Source organism: Hemitrygon akajei, unplaced genomic scaffold (genome assembly GCF_048418815.1).
Source record: "Hemitrygon akajei unplaced genomic scaffold, sHemAka1.3 Scf000050, whole genome shotgun sequence".
Lineage (NCBI taxonomy): Eukaryota > Metazoa > Chordata > Chondrichthyes > Myliobatiformes > Dasyatidae > Hemitrygon > Hemitrygon akajei.
Genome location: NW_027331936.1, coordinates 4,311,179 through 4,330,161, shown reverse-complemented (window position 1 = coordinate 4,330,161; position 18,983 = coordinate 4,311,179). Strand labels below are relative to the sequence as shown.

General features: G+C 42.2%; 1 pseudogene; it reads left to right on the top strand.

Annotated features, from left to right (window-relative positions):
* The window catches only part of LOC140721068 (uncharacterized), an 85,726-nt pseudogene that overhangs the window by 63,492 nt on the left and 3,251 nt on the right, over nt 1-18,983 (top strand).

Genomic DNA, 18,983 nt, shown 5'->3' with positions numbered 1-18,983 from the left:
GTAACATTTACTAGAAATGTTTGGTTCTCCTTTTTATTGTTATTGTGCTTCATTGTCTCTCTGGTTAAAGTTAGAGGTTTATTGGAAGAAAAGCCCAACTAGAAGCAAACCACGGCTGAAGACGAGGGAACAGCAACAAGTGAACCAGCCTGAGGACTGAGAGCATTAACTGGAGAGAACAGCTCTGCCTCAAGAGACTCGGAGACTCCATTGATTCAGTCAGGAGAAAGTTTGGTGAGTCTCATTTACTCAAACACTGGTCCTTTAGACATTACATACCTGTATAAGGGAAGGTGGGAATTAGCTGGAGTGAGACTGAACATGCCCAGAAATACCAGTTATGCCTCTGTCAGACCCAGTTGCAATCACTCCAGGTCTGGTAATGAGCTTCCAGCAGCCCAGCTCTTTAAAACCACTCCCATTCTGTGGAAGTCAAATCTGGATAAAGTCACTCAGAGACCGTACGGTACAAACTCTTTATTCCAAGCACCCGGGGCTTACTTAGTTAGTCGCTCAAACAGGAACAGTCTGTGACTGTTCCCACCCAATCCACTAACTGACTAACAATTCCCCTTACACCACAGATATATCCATCCAGATACCCCCACACAAGACAGGCTGGAGCCAAAGATATTTACTACATGACAGGCTGGAGCCAAAGATATTTACTACATGACAGGCTGGAGCCCCTAAAGACAAACTACAAAATAGTCATAATGGTTTACACACACAGAACAGACTGAAGCTGTCCTATCTCTACATGTGAATGCGCAAGGAGATAAGCATCTTCCAACTCTAGCTAGCTACCCGCAAGAAGAAACATGGCTCAGCATATCGGTTGATTATCAGCAGTTTCTTTCAGAAAAACAGGCTGCTATTGTTTAACAAAGTGTTAACCATTTTACAGACTTTATCCTTCCCTCCGTTTGATCATTACATTATCAACAACGCAGTAACTTTTTACAGAGAAAGCAACTGACAACAGCATTGACTTATCAGTGGGTAAAGACAGTGTACAACAGTAATTGTAACAAAGATATGTACAACTATTAGGACATAATGCAGTATCATGCCCCACATATTACCAAACAGGCCTTCAAAGATCACCATTTCGACCCTTCGGTGCACCCGTGTAAATCCTGCCCTACTTTCTTGATGCTGTCAATCTCCTTTGCAGTGTGCTCGGAGAGGGGTGTAATGTTAGTAGATTCATCAGGGATATACGTGCAGCATTCTGTGTCAATAACAGCACAGGTTCCCTCTTTCTCAGCTGGGATAAACTCTAAAGCTGTACGATTCTGTATGACTGTTTGCCAGATTGCAATCATTTCAGTGGATATTTCTGTTACTTGTGCCTGTGTTTCTGTCAGGGCCCCTGCAGTATTGTGGCCAGCTCCTCAAGTGCTGTATCCAAATTGATTATCTCTCGTGAATTCCTGGCTACTCCATAGGAGAGAAAAGCGATCATCCAAAATCAATCAGTCTCAGTTATTCCTCTCGGTTGCTGGGCACCTACAAGTATGGCCAGGATGCATGTTTCCCAGTGTAGGAAGTTCCGTTTGATGGGGGCCTGAGACACCATCCCTCAAAACACCGACAGCCACAGTCATCTCTGACTGGACCACAGGTCCTCATCTCACTTCCCCGGATGTTATTTGAGAAAGCCCAGGCTGAGAGTTCCTCACTCTGGTTGAGCGGGATTACTGACATTGGAACCATAGTTTTACCATGCTGTGGAATTTCAGCACAAACCCAGCAGGCCCCTAGTTCTACCTGTTTGGCATAGGTATGACAGAAAGACAGAAATGTGTTAACATGGGGGCCCCCGGATGCTGGGGTGAGCCCTCTCAAAGACATAAACATGAACACCACTAACAACCAATACATTCCCATTAGTCCGAGAGAGACCTTCTACTCAGTTCCTTCAGTAACATGTTTGGTGCCTAATGATGTATCCACCGAGATTGCCCCTTCAGTTTCACAGCCGTGGGACTGGTCAGTAACACCTGATATGGTCCTCTCCACCGAGGTCCAAGATTCCCTTAATCTCAGTTCTTCATCAGGAAAAAAAATCCCAGGTTCCATGGTGGGATAGTCACTCCTCTCTGCAGAGTAGTTCTCTTCCTTGTAAGCCTGTCATACCTGTGAATGTATGCTTGGAACATTTTGGTTAGTTGGCATATATATTTCCCCATGTCTTCCCCTCGGGTATGAATATCCAATTTTGCTGATAGACTTTCTGGGAGCAATGGTACACAAGGTCTTAGTCCCCAGGGTGTCTTCATGGGCCATCCATAAATGATTTCAGCTGGTGACAACCCTGTTTTCCCCTGTGGGGTAACCCTCATGTGGAACTGGGTAACGGTAGGACCTTCAACCAAGTGAGTCCAGTCTCCACTGTTAGTTTGGCCAGTTTACTCTTCAGAGTGCCATTGGCTCTCTCCACTGTGCCAGCGGCCCGTGGGTGGTGTACACAGTGGAATTGTTGCTTGATAGCTAGTTCATTACATACGCCTTTGTTTACTTTCATCACGAACTGTGGGTCATTGTCAGAGCTCAGCGTCTCTGGCAGGCCGTACCTGGGAATTATTTCCCGTAATAATACCTTCACAACAGTCATAACAGTATTATTGGTAGTTGGAACAGCTTCAACCCATCTACTAAACACAGCTATAATAACTAAGCAGTATCTATAGCAATGTACTCTAGGTAATTCAATAAAATCAACTTGTAGACACAAAAAGGTCCACCTGGCAAGGGACTCGTACCCGGTGTGCAGGGTACAGGTTACCAACCATTCCCTCCTTTCCCAGGTGTGTTCAATTATGTATCTAATCGACCAATATTGGTAAAAACTGTGTAGGAACACAAACCTGTCCCACTGGGGTGATCCAAAAACCTAGGTCGGGGTCTTTCTGGCACCCCATCTGGGACCACAGTTTTCACTCCTCCTCAGAGGCGTCCCCCTGAGAAGAACAAAACTCGAGGTAGCTGTAGAGCGCTGAGTAAGTTGTTTACAAAAGTGGCATTACTAATGGGGTGGCCAGAGGAAGTCAGGAATCCCCACGTTCCCGGAGATCCCCGTAGTCATGTACAATTCCAAATGCATAACGGGAGTCTGTGTAAATGTTCCCACTTTAGTCTGTTGCTGGGATACAGGCATGAGTCAGAGCAAACAGCTCAGCCTTCTAGGCGGAGACAGCTGCTTCAAAAGAGGCCTGTTCAATTACTTCACTGTCCATCACTATTGCATAGTCAGAATATTGTTATCCTGCTGGATCCACAAAAGAGCTTCCATCCTCATAAAACGTTGCCTCGGGATTGAGGGGATATTGCTAAATGGATGGGAAAGTCTGTCCTTCTTTCGTGGTGATCCGGACAGGGGGCAGTTGGTGCGACAGACCTCTTGGCCTGAAATTGCACAGAGATGGGGTACAGCGTCTTGGGATCGGTCAATATTAAAAGGTTGTCTTACCAGATATCCCGTCTTCACCTCAGACTCCTTCCCATATTGGACTAGACCCGTGGCCAAGTCTTGCCAGTTTCCCTCGGTGCTGGAGGCTTGTTTCGTTAGGGTGTAGGCCAGGAACCCTGGGCTCTTTGGCTTGAACCTAGTGCAAACCCTAATGGTGGTATGGGGAACTACCAGTTCTGTCTGTCGCCAAAGGAAATCTGGAAATTCGGCAGTAATGCAATACCGTCTCTTCCTTTAACCTGTCTAATCACCGTGACTGGGAACTTCTGTCCGTCGAGGGGTGCATAATATTGGCTTTCCTCTGTGGCGCACCCCGTAGGGTCAAAGCACAGAGTCACATGAGGGTCGGCTGCTGACAGAAGGAATGGAGCCCTCCACTTGGGGCTGGGAAACTGGGGAAGCTGTCGGTTGTTCACCTGTCAAGGGTGACAGCATTGTCTGTGCAAAGAATCTCGACTTCCAACAGACAGAGCAAGTCTCTCCCTGCAAGATTACACCCCCGTCTGGTGGTGACTGTAAATGAAACCTCACACTGGTTCCCCTGGAATTCCACCTGCGGTGGCTTGGTACGTGAATACGTACGTTCCATGCCTTCGAACCCAGACAGAGTGATTGTAGCATCTGTTACGTATTCAGGCAACAATAATTATAGATGAGTTAGACGAAGGGTTTCATAACAAATAACACGTTTATTAAACACTGATAACAAACCCCCTTCAAAAGTAAACAAACTCAAACAATGATTCGAGCTCAGCTGCTCAAACAGTCCTTAATAGCTTTGCAGTCCCAAACAGTCTTTAAAGCAGTATTGAAAAGAACACAGTTCTTTAAAGCGATATGCTGAAAGAAAACAGTTCTTTAGAACGATATGCCGACAGTTCAAAAGCTCACGGTACTTTTAAAAGGAGAGACTTTTTAAAGCGATTTAAATTCTCTTCCACGTCAATGTCCTTCGATTCCCAGCGTCGAACTCCCACGTCGAATCTTATTAAATATAACGGTTCAAAAGGTACTGACCTCTCTTCCACAGTATTCTCAATCTCCCGCTATTTCCAGCGGAGACTATCATGAGAATAGTAAACGAAATCCTTCCGAATGAGGATCAAGGTCGAAATCAATCCACCGTCGAAGATCGATTCTTCTCGATTTGCATTTCCAAACTTCACTCTCCATCAACAAAGAAACCGTTGGCTCTGACCTTTTAAACTTTAGGCATTATATAAAACTTCATTTTTAACTAAACTGCATCATCACATTAAATCACACAGTGATATGAAGTCATCTTGGCAAATCCAGCCACGAACTGCCCCACCTGACAGGGTGGGTCTTCCTTTTATACCCTGTAGAAAAAACCTGTCACATGACCTCTACTGGCGGGAAAATGACATCACTCCACCATTACCTCATGTCCAGTATACCTTCAACCCCAGTCACGTGACAAGGGTACCACCGTCACGTGTCACGGGTACGTAACACCTCCCTCCAAAAAAAAACATTTTTGGTCTGTCAAGAACAAAAATTTTTAACAATTACTTACAAAAAAAAAACAAATGTATAAATTATATAACATACACAATATACAATACAGTAGGAGTGTTACAATAAAAAAAAACACTCCAAAAAAACAAAAATTACATTGTACATTCAACATCGAGATAGACAATCAGCAACCACATTATCTTTACCTTTAATATGAGTTATCACAATATTGTACTCTTGTAACATCAAACTCCAATTTAACAATCTTCTGTTTTTGTTTTTCATCTTACTCAGAAAAACTAACGGATTATGATCAGTGTAAACAATAAGTGGTTTTTGAGTTGTACCAACATATACCTCAAAATACTCCAAAGCTAAAACAAGAGATAACAATTCTTTCTCTATTGTTGAATAGTTTCTTTGATGCTTATTAAATTTCTTAGAAAAGTATGCTACCGGATGATCAACCTCATCACCCTCATTTCTTTGCATCAATACTGCTCCCGCAGCTTCATCACTAGCATCCACAGCTAATGAAAAAGGTTTTTTCAAAGTCAGGTGCCTTAAGCACAGGTTGTTCACATATCATTGTTTTCAATTTTTCAAATGCTTCCTGACAAAACACCGTCCACACAAACTTCACATTCTTCTGCAGAAGGTTAGTTAATGGAAGGGCAACATTAGCAAAATTCTTACAAAATTTTCGATAATATCCTACCATTCCCAAAAACCTTCTGAGAGTTTTTTTTCCCGGTCGGAGTGGGAATTTCTAAAATTGCCTGAACTTTTGCCTGAACAGGAGCTACCTTACCTTGACCTACAACATAACCAAGGTAAGTCACAGTAGCATGTCCAAATTCACTCTTGGCTAAATTAATAGTCAAGTTAGCTTTTGAAAGCTTTTCAAACAATTTCTCCACCGCAATAATGTGTGCTTCCCAAGTATCATTTCCTGTCACTAAATCATCAATATAAGCATCAGTATCTTTCAAACCCTGAATCACAGAATTAATCATCCTCTGAAAAGTACCTGGGGCATTCTTCATCCCAAATGGAAGAACATTATACTCATATAACCCAGATGGAGTTACAAATGCAGAAATCTCTCTACCTCTGTCCGTTAATGGAACACACCAATACCCTTTCAATAAATCAATCTTTGTAAGGAACTTTGCTTTTCCAACTTTATCTACACAATCATCTACTCTAGGAATTGGATATGCATCTGTTTTCGTTACAGCATTCACCTTCCTATAGTCCGTACAAAACCTAATACTACCATCAGGTTTTGGCACCATAACACATGGCGAACTCCAATTCGAGTTAGAATGTCTAATAATATCATTCTCTAACATGTATTCAATTTCTTTCTCAGCAAGTTCACATTTTTCCATGTTCATCCTATATGGATGTTGTTTAATAGGTTTGGCATCTCCAACATCTACATCATGTGAAGCTATAGTAGTCCTTCTCGGAACATCTGGAAACAAATCCTTATACTTAAAAATCAATTCCTTCATCTGTTGTTTCTGCTCTAGCTGTAAATGTGCTAATTTCTCATCCATATTTTCCAAAATGGTCGAATTAGGTAACCTAACAGAAACAATGTTAGATTTAGAATGAAAGTCAGATGAATCATCTATCATGTTCCCAGTTAAATCCAACTCATTCTCACTAACCACAACAGTCACAGTATCAGATTGTTTCTCAAAATATGGTTTAATCATATTTATGTGGCAAAGTTGTGTTGACCTTCTGCGATCTGGAGTTTTTATTACATAATCCACATCATTGATTCTAGACACAATTTCATAAGGTCCATGAAATCTAGCTTGTAAAAGATTTGTCTGCACTGGGAAAAAAACCAACACCTTATCTCCAGGCTTAAACATCCTCATCCTAGCTTCCTTATCATACCAAGTTTTCATTTTCTCCTGAGCCAACTTTAAATTTTCCTTGGCTAAGCTACAAGCTTTATGTAACCTATCCTTAAATTTCAAAACATAGTCCAACAAATTAGTATGCACTTCCTTACTAATCCACTGTTCCTTCAATAAAGCTAAAGGTCCTCTAACTCTATGCCCAAACACAAGTTCAAATGGACTAAAACCTAAAGATACCTGTACCGATTCCCTTACTGCAAATAAAACTAAGTTTATACTCTCATCCCAGTCACCTTCATTCTCCACACAATATGTCCTAATCATATTCTTGAGAGTAGAATGAAACCTCTCCAAGGCACCTTGCGATTCTGGATGGTATGCAGACGAAGTGATTTGCTTAGCTCCCAATTTATAAACTATCTGTTGAAACAATCCAGACATAAAATTACTACCTTGATCAGTTTGTATTTCCTTAGGCAATCCAAAATAAGTAAAGAATTTTATAAGAGCCTTCGTCACAGTTTTAGCTTTTATATTCCTAAGTGGTACTGCCTCTGGAAACCTAGACGAAGTACACATGATAGTCAACAAATACTGATAACCAGTTTTTGTCTTTGGTAAGGGACCAACACAATCTACAATAACCTTAGAAAACGGTTCACCAAATGCTGGAATAGGTTGTAATGGAGCTACTGGTGTAACCTGATTTGGTTTACCCACAATTTGACAAGTATGGCACGTCTTACAAAACATCGCCACATCTTTTCTTAGACCAGGCCAGTAAAAATGTTTTAAAATCTTGTCCACAGTTTTCCTTACCCCTTGATGTCCACCTAAAGGCACACTATGAGCTAAAGTCAAAATCTCATTCCGATAAACTTTAGGAACAACCACCTGATAAACAACATTCCATTCCTCACTTGCAGGAATTGTAGGCGACCTCCACTTCCTCATCAACACTCCTTTTTCCAAGTAATATCCTACTGACACCTTCTCAAATTCACTACCTAGTAAAGCTTGTTCCCTTAATTTTATAATCTCAGGATCACTATTCTGCTCTGCTATCATCTCCTTCCGAGACAGAGATAAATCTTCATAGTCAAACTTACTCCCAGAACCTTGTTCAAACAACGAAGGTAAGAAAGTCTCTGACACATCCTCAAAACTCAAATCCTGAGTTGAACAGTCATGAGTAACAACCTCATTCTGCACATCAATTTTTTTAGCCATAGCTCTAGTCACAACACAAGAAGAATCTGTGTTAGAATTCACCTCTGGTTCCTCTGACTCCATTGTCAAATGCACTTCAGGAAAAACTTGTCCACCTGCCAAGTCATTACCTAACAATAAAGAAATACCCTTCACAGGTAAGCTATGCTGTAATCCTACTTTAACAAATCCTGTAACTAACCCTGACTTTAAATTTACTTTATGTAAATGTACAGGCATAAAATCACTTCCAACACCTCTTATGTAATTTACCTCACCAGTATCACTCTCTTCATTAAACTTCAACACACTATCCAACATCAGTGATTGAGAAGCTCCAGTATCCCTAAGAATTTTTATTGGCACCAGAGTAGATCCCTCTTTCAAGGATACAAACCCTTCAGTTATAAAGTGATCATATCCCTTTCTAACTTGGTCAGACTCTAACAAATCCTCATTTGTGTTTACCAAACCCTGTAACTTTACAGGTGCTTCAGTATGTTGCACACAAGCATCTGGAACTGCTTCCTTCTCTTTCTTTTCCAATTTGAAACAGTTAGCTATTACATGGCCAGGCTTCTTACAATAGTTACAAATAACACCAAACTGTCTTTCCTTCACAGGTTTTCCTTCCTCCTTACCTTTCTCATTAACCTCTGATTTAATTTCTGATTTACCTTGAGTCTCCATATTATTTTTCCTCTTAAAAATTCTACCCTGAGGAAATTTATTCTTATGGATTAAAACATACTCATCAGCTAATCTAGCACAGTCCTGCAATTTATCAGTATCCCTCTCATTTAAGAAGGTCCTTACTTCAACAGGAATGCTTCTTTTAAATTCCTCCATCAAAATCAGCTCTTTCAATGTCTCATAGTCCTCATTTACATTTTTAGAAGAAACCCATCTCTCAAAACACATAGCTTTATCATAGGCAAATTCCACATAAGTCTTTTCCACAGACTTTTTCAAACTCCTGAATCTTTCCCTATAAGCTTCTGGGACCAATTCATACGATTTGAAAATATTTTCTTTCACAATATCATAATCTAATGCTTGCGCAGCAGTTAAAGCTGTGTAAACTCGCTGTGCCTTGCCTTTGATTACACTCTGTAATAACACTGACCATTTATCTTTCGGCCAGTCTGACATCCGAGCAATAGTTTCAAAATGTTGAAAATATCTTTCCACTTCTGTTTCACTAAATGGAGGGACCAATTTAATTTCTTGGCTAGCAACAAACGTTTTTCTAGAATCAGAAGACTGTTTCTCAGACCTTAAATTCACCATTGCATATTCAAACTCCCTCTTCTTCTGGTCAGCTTCCAATTTACACCTTTCTAACTCTGCTTTACTTTGTTCCAACCTAATTTGTTCAATTTGCAACTGCATCTCCATATTACTTATTGGAAACGATTCTAAAATCGATTCTTCAAAAGCACCCGAAGCCACATAGTGAGACGCGATTTTTCTCTGTATTACAGCTTTTGATGTAGTTGGCAAAATCCCTTTAAGATGCAACCTCTTCGCAATTTCAGAGACTTCAGTTTTTTTCACCTTCGCTAACAAATCAGCGACTGGCGAATCCAGAAACTCATCAATATTCATCGTTGCCGAATACCACTCACAAGCCAATCAAACAAAAAAAATCGAGCAATCCCCGTTACCAAAACACCGACTCAAAATTCAAAAAGCATTTTAACTCAAACAATTCAATTCCGGACGTAGCCCCCATATTTATGTTACGTATTCAGGCAACAATAATTATAGATGAGTTAGACGAAGGGTTTCATAACAAATAACACGTTTATTAAACACTGATAACAAACCCCCTTCAAAAGTAAACAAACTCAAACAATGATTCGAGCTCAGCTGCTCAAACAGTCCTTAATAGCTTTGCAGTCCCAAACAGTCTTTAAAGCAGTATTGAAAAGAACACAGTTCTTTAAAGCGATATGCTGAAAGAAAACAGTTCTTTAGAACGATATGCCGACAGTTCAAATGCTCACGGTACTTTTAAAAGGAGAGACTTTTTAAAGCGATTTAAATTCTCTTCCACGTCGATGTCCTTCGATTCCCAGCGTCGAACTCCCACGTCGAATCTTATTAAATATAACGGTTCAAAAGGACCTCTCTTCCACAGTATTCTCAATCTCCCGCTATTTCCAGCGGAGACTATCATGAGAATAGTAAACGAAATCCTTCCGAATGAGGATCAAGGTCGAAATCAATCCACCGTCGAAGATCGATTCTTCTCGATTTGCATTTCCAAACTTCACTCTCCATCAACAAAGAAACCGTTGGCTCTGACCTTTTAAACTTTAGGCATTATATAAAACTTCATTTTTAACTAAACTGCATCATCACATTAAATCACACAGTGATATGAAGTCATCTTGGCAAATCCAGCCACGAACTGCCCCACCTGACAGGGTGGGTCTTCCTTTTATACCCTGTAGAAAAAACCTGTCACATGACCTCTACTGGCGGGAAAATGACATCACTCCACCATTACCTCATGTCCAGTATACCTTCAACCCCAGTCACGTGACAAGGGTACCACCGTCACGTGTCACGGGTACGTAACACATCTGATAGCTGGAATCCCTTTTCCAATACTATTTCCTGATCGAGAGTGTTGTGGTTGCCCTCATATTAATCATTAACGAACTGGATTTCCAGCAACTAGCAATATTACATTGGGCTCTTCCTGAGGGTTGGCACTCATGGTTGGAAGCATCTTCTTGTCAATTTCTAAACTGATTGTTGTCCCCACTGTCCCTTGGTAGGTTTTTGTTCCCATTTCTGTTCCTCAGATATAGCCCGCTCGCGCCCTTCTTCCCGCTGAGCATATTCACCTTTAATATTAGTTCCCTGCGGGGTTGATCGGGATTCGAAAGTTGGGTCCTAATGATATGTGAAAGCTCGTCACATTCGATTTCGGTCATTGTCAGGCCAATCCGTATTATTTGTTTTAATCATGTTGGCTAACTTAGTTGGTAAGCATTGGAGCAGTAGGGCATTGAACTGGGGGGACAGATTCCCATCATTAAAGGCTTGGTCTCCTGCGAAGGTGCCGTAGCAGGCCACAAATCACTCTCAATAGTCTGGTCCCGATTCCCCAGGCTTAGGTTTGCATTCAGGTACTTTAGTGATGTTTACAGATTGCTGGAGAGTCCTTTCCAAAGCTTGAATAATCTGGTCTGTCTGTTCATTCTCGTTATGGTTTCCCGCCTGTAACTCCTGATAGGTTTGGTATCTCAATTCTGTTTTCCATTTCTGCTCTTAACAGCTGAGAGAATCATGCAGCAGAGACCGAATAAATCTTGCGGAGTCGCATTAAACATTTGTGTAGTACTGAGGACACACTGAGCAAACTGAGCTGGTTTTTCTTTTCTATCTGGGGCCTGATTCATGATCATTATCATTTCTTGAGGCTTCCAGGGAGCATACACAGGATTCACTGAGGGCTGTCCCTCCTCCTAGTCCTAGGGGGAGCGTTTGCTACTGCTGTTCAGGAGGATTTAAACTAATGTGGCAGGGGGATAGGAACAAGTGCAGAGAGACAGAGGGGTGCAAAATGAGAGTAGAAGCAAAAAGTAGTAAGGTGAAAAGTCAAAGTGGCAGGCAGTAAAATCCAGGGCAAAAATCAAAAAGGGCCACTTTTCAACATAATTGTATAAGGGCTAAGAGTTTTGTAAAAACAAGCCTGAAGGCTTTGTGTGTCAATGCAAGGAGCATTCGTAATAAGGTGGATGAATTGAATGTGCAGATAGTTATTAATAATATGATATAGTTGGAATCACAGAGACATGGCTCCAGGGTGACCAAGGATAGGAGCTCAACATCCAGGGATATTCAATACTCAGGAGGGATAGACAGGAAAGAAAAGGAGGTGGGGTAGCGTTGCTGGTTAGAGAAAAGATTAACGCAATAGAAAGGAAGGACATTAGCCTGGAGGATGTGGAATCGATATGGGTAGAGCTGTGTAACACTAAGGGGCATAAAACGCTGGTGGGATTTGTGTCCAGGCCACCTAACAGTAGTAGTGAAGTTGGGGATGGCATTAAACAGGAAATTAGAAATGCGTGGAAATAAAAGAACAGCAGTTATAAATGGGTGACTTCAATCTACATATAGATTGGGTGAAACAAATTGGTAATGGTGCTGAGGAAGAGGATTTCTTAGAATGGGTGCGGGATGGTTTTCTGAACCATCATGTCGAGGAACCAACTAGAGAGCAGGCCATTCTAGACTGGGTATTGAGCAATGAGGAAGGGTTAATTAGCAATCTTGTCGTGCGAGGCCCCTTGGGTAAGAGTGACCATAATATGGTGGAATTCTTCATTAAGATGGAGAGTGACATAGTTAATTCAGAAACAAAGGTTCTGAACTTAAAGAAGGGTAACTTTGAAGGTATGAGAAGTGAATTAGCTAAGATAGACAGGCAAATGATGCTTAAAGGGTTGACGGTGGATATGCAATGGCAAGCATTTAAAGATTGCATGGATGAACTACAAGAAGTGTTCATCCCAGTTTGGCAAAAGAATAAACCAGGGAAGGTAGTGCACCCGTTGCTGACAAGGGAAATTAGGGATTGTAAATTAGCCAGAAAAAGTGGCATAACTGAGAACTGGGAGAAATTCAGAGTCCAGCAGAGGAGGTCAAAGGGCCTAATTAGGAAAGGGAAAAAAGATTATAAAAGAAAGCTGGCAGAGAACATAAAAACTGACTGTAAATCTTTTATAGATATGTGAAAAGAAAAAGATTGGTTAAGACAAATGTAGGTTGCTTACAGTCGGAAACAGGTGAATTTATCATGGGGGACAAGGACATGGCAGACCAAGTGAATAACTACTTTGGTTCTGTCTTCACGAAGGAGGACATAAATAATCTTCTGGAAATAGTAGGGGACTGAGATGGAGGAACTGAGGGAAATACATGTTAGTAGGGAAGTGGTGTTAGGTAAATTGAAGGGATTAAAGGCAGATAAATCCCCAGGGCAGGATGGTCTTCATCCCAGAGTGCTTAAGGAAGTAGCTCAAGAAATAGTGGATGCATTACTGATAATTTTTCAAAACTCCTTAGATTCTGGATTAGTTCCTGAGGATTGGAAGGTGGCTAATGTGACCCCACTTTTTAAAAAAGGAGGGAGAGAGAAACCGGGGAATTATAGATGGGTTAGCCTGACATTGGCTGTGGGGAAAGTGCTGGAGTCGGTTATCAAAGATGTGATAATAGCACATTTGGAAAGAGATGAAATCATCCAACAAAGTCAGCGTGGATTTGTGAAAGGAAAATCATGTCTGATGATTCTTATAGAATTTTTTGAAGATGTAACTAGTAGAGTGGATGCGGAGAACCAGTGGATGTGGTATATTTGGATTTTCAAAAGGCTTTTGACAAGGTCCCACACAGGAGATTAGTGTGCAAACTTAAGCACACAGTATTGGGGGTATGGTATTGATGTGGATAGAGAATTGGTTGGCAAACAGGAAGCAAAGAGTGGGAATAAACGGGACCTTTTCAGATTGGCAGGCAGTCAGCAGTGGGGTACTGCAAGGCTCAGTGCTGGGACCCCAGTTGTTTACAATATATATTAATGATTTAGATGAGGCAATTAAATGCAGGATCTCCAAGACTGCGGATGACACGAAGCTGGGCGGCAGTGTTAGCTGTGAGGAGGATGCTAAGAGCATGCAGGGTGACTTGACTAGGTTAGGTGAGTGGGCAAATTCAAGGCAGATGCAATTTAATGTGGATAAATGTGACATTATTCACTTTGGCCTACTCCTGCATCTCTTTTTTATGTTTCTATGTGTGGAATATTAAAATCTCCCACAATCACAACCTTGTGCTTACTACAAGTATCTGCTATCTCCTTACAAATTTGCTGCTCCAATTCTCGCTCCCGATTAGGTGGTCTATGATACCACCCTATAAGTGTCACTACACCTTTCCCATTCCTCAATTCCACCAAAAAAGGCTCCCTAGACGAGCCCTGTAATCTATCCTGTCAAAGCACTGATGTAATATTTTCTCAGACAAGCAATGCAACACCTCCCCCTCCTGCCCCTCCAATTCTATCACACCTGAAGCAACGAAATCCAGGAATATTTAGTTGCCAATCACACCCCTCCTGCAACCATGTTTCTCTAATAGATAGATAGATAGACCCGTTCATATTTCCAGTTATCAATCCATGCTCTAAGCTCATCTACGTTTCTTACAATGCTCCTAGCATTAAAATAGATGCATTTAAGAAACCCTCCACCTCTTCCTCTCTGTTTATCCCTAACTGTGCAAACAACTTTATTATCTTTTTTTTTTCTTCTCCCCTACATCTTCGGTCTGAGCGCTCCAACATCAGGGAGGAAGTTCAAATCAGCTCCGTGTTAAATGTTTAACCATCACGGTGACTGAAGGCAGCTGCAGGTTCATGAGGGACTGTCACTGTCAGATTCTGCAGTTCTTGTGGCTGCTCATTGCACCCAGGACTGAACCCCGGTCACTGAGCATTGGGGGAGTCTGTTCTACTGATGTTAGCCTTAAACTAGACTGCAGTTTAATATTGTGTATCTGTGAAAGATAAATCAGTTCTGTATCAAATCCCGTGTCTCAGGTACTTACTGTCTCTGCCACACTCACAATGTACACAAGAAACGCCATTCGGCCCATCTGGTTCCTGCCCATGTTTCTGTTCCATATCAGTATATGAAAATCTATCCCTGCCGTTCCCCTCTCACCCTCCCTATGATGACAGGTTGCAACTAGTCACCTCTCCGTGGGATAAGAGATTTCCCATAAATTTCATGGAAACATAGAAATCTACAACACATTACAGATGCTTTGGCCCACATTGCTGTGCCGACCATGTAACTTACTCTAGAAACTGCTTAGAATTACTCTACCACATAGCCACCCATTTTCCTAAGCTCCATGTACCTAACTAAGAGTCTCTTAAAAGACCCGATTGTATCCGCCTCTACCACCGTCACTGGCATTCCACACACACACCACTCTTTGCTTAAAAAACTTTGCTCTGATATTTCCTCTGTACCTACTTCCAAGCAGCTTAAACCTATTCCCCCTCGTGTTAGCTGTTTCAGCCCTGGGGAAAAAGCCTCTGGCTATCCATACGACCAATGCCTCTCATCATCTTATACACCTGCATGAATTTCCTGCATGATTTTCTCCAGGCTGAATAAGACGATGAGCTCACTGTGATTTTGACGTTCTCTCTCTCTCTCGATCTCTCTCAGTAAAAGAACCTGCAGTCTTGTTACATAATGCACCTCTGAAGTCTGACAGCAGACTAGTGAGTGAATCTTCGATGGTGCAGAGTCAGAAACCAAAGTGTTGCCAGCCTGAGTCAGGGCTTTGAGGCTCCAGAGAGAGATGGGGTCTAGAGTTTACCAGGAGGAGGAGGAATCAGACCAGCAGGATGTGGCTATAAAAGAAAGATTAGAAGCATTTGGAAACTGGTTGATCAAAAAAAAAGGTGGTTAATTTCTGCAAAATACTGATGGAAATCAACAGTCAGGCAACAATTGTGGAGAGGAATAAATAGACAACGTTTGGACCGAGCCCCTTCAGCATGCCTAGCCTGTGTACTCCGCTGCTTAGTTGCTACCTGAACTGCAGAGTTCCTCCAGCATTTTGTGTGAGTGCGTCTCTGTATTCCCAGCAACTGCAGAATCTCCTGTGTTTTATATCTGCATTTTACTTTGGCATTAGATACACGTTGATATTGAGTATATTGTTTACGGGAGCCGCTTTCTGCATTAAAACAGCTGCAGATTTTTCTATACACACGAAAAAAAATGAGATATGGACATTGAACCGGTGCTTGCAGAAATGTTTAATGGCACCGTGATTACCCATAGGGCCATGCGTTAAGAATTTCGCCGGCGCTAAAGCGCCGATGAAATGCACAGACATCAGGCTGAGGACGTCCCTGAGTTTCACGCATGCGCGCAGTACACAGAAGGCTTTGAAAATGTCGGTTGCAGGTAAGAGTGATTCTCCATGTTTTTATCTTAAACGTCAACTTCGGAATAATTCCTGTGAATTTCGGACACCGTGACCCGCAATCCCGGGACAGTCCTGTTCTCTCCCCTCTCTCTCAACCCCATGATCCGTACACGGGCCCCGGGGAGGGAATGGGAACCGATGGATCTCTCAGACAGAGCTGAGCTCCAGCTATCTAAATGCAAGGATTAGGAACTCGGAGAAAGGGAACTAAATCAGGTCTTTTACATCACCAGTTGAGAAAATCGCCTTTGTTTTACCTCCAATCACTAACAAGAGAAAATCTGCAGATGCTGGAAATCTAAGCAACACACACAAAATGCTGGAGGAATTCAGCATTAGTACTCTTTTCCATAGATGCTGCCCGACCTGCTGAGTTCCTCCAGCATTTTGTGTGTGTTGCTTGTTCTACCTCCTCTTGCTCTGGACTTTTCTACTGGTGAGAACATGTTTTGTCCCATCCTCTCTGGGTACGTAATGATATAAAGCACCTTTGCCTTGGGCAACAAGTAGCTTTCACATCACAAATGTGCCAGACTCCAGTGAGACAGACTACTGCCCTTCCCTTCATATTCATTGGCATTGCCATCACTGAGTTCACCACCGTCAGTCATTGGGGGAGAGTTCAGGGGAAATGTCTATGTAGAGTCCAGAAACTGGCGATGCCTGTGTGCATGTGCTGGTGCTAAAGTTGCTGGAGAATTTGCAAGTGGGAAGAAGTGGAGTGATATTTGAAAATCTGACTTTTTAAAGTGTAATTTAGCAAGCAAACCACATATGGACAATATGCAAAAGCTTTGGTGAGAAAATCCTTCATTACCCATTACAGGCCTGCTACATAGGTTGTGTGAGAGTGCAGATGAACTCGATCAAACCCAGAGGAGATCAAAGTTCCTATTGACCGTGATTTGCCAGCTGTGAAAATGAATATATCTCTATATATAATTCACTGTGCACATGTTGTCACTGGGTAAAAATGCACAGTACAAGATTCATGTGCACACTGGTTATTACAAATTAGAGGGAATATTGGAGGGAAGGAGGGGAGACTTCCAGTGTCCCTGATGCCCTCACCTACAAGATGTGCATCCAGCTTCAGCTTGTAACCCTGCACTTTAAGGTGTTGGATCTTGAAATGGGTGAATTCCAGATCATCCAGCAGTAGGAGGGGGTGAAAGATATGACATGAAGAGAGGTGAGTTACACCCAAGGTGCAGGACACAGGAAACTGGGTGAGAGTCAGGAAGGAGAATGAGGTTAAATAGACATCGCAGAGTACTCCAATGGCCATGCCCGGACAACAACAAGTGGAACACTTTGGAAACTGTTGGGGAGAGGAAAGTCAAAGGGCTGATAAGTGGATTTGTTAGTTAGGGGAACAGAACAACAGGCAACTAATATCTTAGTGGTAAGGCTTACTAGAGGTAGTGGGGGTTGGGGCTGATATGGTTTAAGTAAGTTGTAGGGGGGATGGGAGCCAGAAAGACAGAACAGATAGTGGAGATGGTGAATTGAATTGACTTTATTATGCACATCCTTCATATGGATGAGGAGTAGAAATATTTACGTTACATTACTGTCTAAATGTGCAATGTGTAATTGAAATTGATTTATAATAATTAGTTTGTATATAGGACAGTCTAGAAAGCATAGAAATCAATTAATCAGTCTGATGGCCTGGTGGAAGGTGATGTCCCGGAACCTGTTGGTCCTTTTGCTGTGGTACCGGTTCCTGGATTGTAGCGGCAGGAACAGTTTGTGGTTGTGGTGAATTTGGTTCCCGATATCCTTTGGGCCCTTTTTATAAAAAATCCATACCCCTACCATCCAGGCTCACATCCAAACTTCTTTTAAACGGTGAAACTGAGCTCATATTCACCACTTGTTCTGGCATCTCATTCCACACTCTCACAACCATTTCAGTAAAGAGCTTTTCCACATGTTCCCATTAAATTTTCACCTTCCCCACTTTCCCCTGACCTCTGGTTGTCATCCCACCCACCCTCAGTGGAAAAAGCTGCTTGCATTTATTTACCCAATCTTCTCCCTCATCATTTTGTATACGTCCAACAAATCCTCAAAGCAATGTATAATTTCCGTGTTTATGTTTAGAACTTTGTTAGGTGTATAAGATGATGAGGAGTATTGATCGTGTGGATAGCCAGAGGATTTTTCCCAGGGCTGAAATGTCTAACACGAGGGAGCAGACTTTTCAGGTGCTTGGAAATAGATACCAAGGGGATGTCGGGGTAAGTTTTCTACACAGAGACTGGTGGGTGCATGGAATGCACTGCCGGCTTTTTCGGTGAGAGTGTTTCAGTTACTGTGGGGCCAGGCAGCTCAGTGGGAACAGGGAATAATACCAATGGAGAGAGTCAAACTGAGCCAAGTCACAAATTGACGATGGCAGAAATGCCCCATTCTTAGAGAGACAGGAAGAACATCAGACAGTTTGATGATCATTCCAGATATGGTGATATGGACTTTGTGATATGGTGCAACTCAAACTACCTGCGTCTCAATATCACCAAGACCAAGGAGATGGTGGTGGACTTTAGGAGATCTAGGCCTCATATGCAGCCAGTGATCATTAATGGAGAATGTGTGGAGCAGGTTAAGACCTACAAGTATCTGGGAGTACAGTTAGACGAGAAGCTAGACTGGACTGCCAACACAGATGCCTTGTGCAGGAAGGCACAGAGTCGACTGTACTTCCTTAGAAGGTTGGCGTCATTCAATGTCTGTAGTGAGATGCTGAAGATGTTCTATAGGTCAGTTGTGGAGAGCGCCCTCTTCTTTGTGGTGGCGTGTTGGGGAGGCAGCATTAAGAAGAGGGACGCCTCACGTCTTAATAAGCTGCTAAGGAAGGCGGGCTCTGTCGTGGGCAAAGTACTGGATAGTTTAAC